Source organism: Gossypium hirsutum, chromosome D13 (assembly GCF_007990345.1).
Source record: "Gossypium hirsutum isolate 1008001.06 chromosome D13, Gossypium_hirsutum_v2.1, whole genome shotgun sequence".
NCBI classification, from domain to species: Eukaryota; Viridiplantae; Streptophyta; class Magnoliopsida; order Malvales; family Malvaceae; genus Gossypium; species Gossypium hirsutum.
Genome location: NC_053449.1, coordinates 20,863,814 through 20,866,332, shown reverse-complemented (window position 1 = coordinate 20,866,332; position 2,519 = coordinate 20,863,814).

The window sequence follows — 2,519 nt, the reverse complement described above, 5'->3', positions numbered from 1 at the left end:
CACTATTAGGTCCTTGTAGATTAGCCTATCACATTTCAAAAATGTCACCCATAAGTCCTTTTGACTAAATTCACATGCAATTTACTAAATCGAAGCCTAAAACTTTCACACCTTCATAATCACATATTTTAGACAATAAATATCACATTCAAATAATTTGGTGACTCGGTCTAGCGGTCCCGAGACCACTTTCCGACTAGGGTCACTTTAGGGCTGTCACAACTCTCCCCCACTTAAGAAATTTTCGTCCCCGAAAATCTTACCGGTAAATAGGTTTGGGTATCGTTCTTCCATCGAGCTCTCGGTTTCCCAAGTAGCTTCCTCGATCCCGTGTTTGAGCCATAACACCTTTACTAACGGAACCTTTTTGTTTCGCAACTCTTTCACTTCACGAGCTAGGATACGCATTGGTTCTTCTTCATAACTCATATCGGCTTGAATTTCAACCTCTGATGGGCTAATTATGTGCGATGGATCAGATCTATAGCGTTGAAGCATCGAAACATGAAAGACGTCATGAATCTTTTCAAGTTCAGGGGGCAAAATCAATCGATACGCAACTGGACCGACTCGTTCAGATATTTCGTATGGCCCGATGAACCTCGGACTCAATTTGCCCTTACGCCCAAATCTGAGTATCTTTTTCCAAGGTGAAACTTTAAGAAACACCTTATCTCCCACCTGATACTCAATGTCTTTTCGTTTCAGATCCGCGTACGACTTCTGGCGATCTGAGGCTATCTTTAGACTTTCACGGATTACTTTTACTTTCTGTTCAGCATCTTTAATCAAATCCACTCCGAAAATTTTACTTTCACCGAGCTCGGTCCAAAACAATGGTGTACAACATTTACGCCCGTACAAAGCCTCGTAAGGTGCCATTTTAATACTTGATTGAAAACTATTGTTGTAAGCGAATTCAATCAATGGTAAATACCGTTCCCATGAACCACTAAACTCAAGGATGGAACATCCCAACATATCCTCAAGTATCTGAATTACCCGCTCGGATTGACCATCGGTTTGTGGATGAAAAGCGGTGCTAAAATGCAGCTTGGTACCCAAAGCTTCTTGCAATTTCTTCCAAAATCGCGAGGTGAATCTCGGATCTCTATCCGACACAACAGAAATCAGTACCCCGTGTAACCTCACAATCTGAGAAATATACAATTCAGCTAGTTTATCCAATGAAAAATCCGTACGCACGGGGATAAAGTGAGCCGACTTAGTCAGTCTATCAACAACAACCCAAATCGCATCCTTCTTACTTGCTGACAATGGCAGTCCGGACACAAAGTCCATTATGACTCGATCCCATTTCCACTCGGGTATCATGATCGGCTGAAGTAATCTTGAAGGCACTTGATGTTCTGCTTTCACTTGTTGACATATTAAACATCTCGAAACAAAGTCGGAGATGTCTCGTTTCATACCATGCCACCAAAACCGACGTTTCAAATCATTGTACATTTTCGTACTCCCCGGGTGAATTGACATTCGCTACAATGGGCTTCGTTCAGAATCATCGAAATGAGTTCCGAATTCCTTGTTCGGAACACACTCAGCCCGTTTTGCAACCAATTCATCATCGACTTTCTGAGCTTCACGAATTTGATGAATCAATAATGGTTTGGCTTTTAATTCAGCTACTAACACATTGTCGGGTAGAACAGACAAGTGTACATTCATCGCTCGCAAAGCAAACAGTGATTTCTGGCTTAAGGCGTCCGCAACCACATTAGCCTTTCCCGGGTGATAATTAATGACAAGCTCATACTCCTTTAACAACTCGAGCCAACGTCTTTGTCGCAGATTTAAGTCTCTTTGAGTCATCAAATATTTGAGACTTTTGTGATCCGAAAATACATGGCACTTTTCACCAAATAAGTAATGTCGCCATATTTTTAAAGCGAATGCGATGGCAGCTAGTTTGAGATCATGGGTCGGATAATTTTTCTCATGTGGCTTTAATTGTCTCGACGCATAGGCCACCACTCGACCTTCTTGCATCAATACGCAACCCAACCCAAGTAGGGATGCGTCACTATAAATGACAAACTCTTTGCCTGATTCGGGTTGCACTAAATTTGGAGCTTCAGTCAAATAAGTTTTCAGTTGATTGAAATTTTTCTGACATTTCTCCGTCCATTCGAACTTAACATCCTTTTGAAGTAGCTTCATCATTGGTGTGGCTATCATCGAGAAACCTTTTACAAATCGTCGGTAATAACCGGCGAGCCCCAGGAAGCTCCGAACTTCGGTAATATTTCTTGGAGGCTTCTAGTTAAGTATGGCTGAAATTTTGCTCGGGTCAACTCGAATACCCGATGCGGATACCACATGACCCAAGAAGCTAACCTCTCTTAACCAGAACTCACACTTACTGAACTTAGCATATAACTGCTTATCCCGCAAAATTTGCAACACTAGTCTCAGGTGCTCAGCATGTTCGGTCTCATCTCTTGAATAGACCAAGATGTCATCAATGAACACAACTACGAACCGATCCAAATATGGTC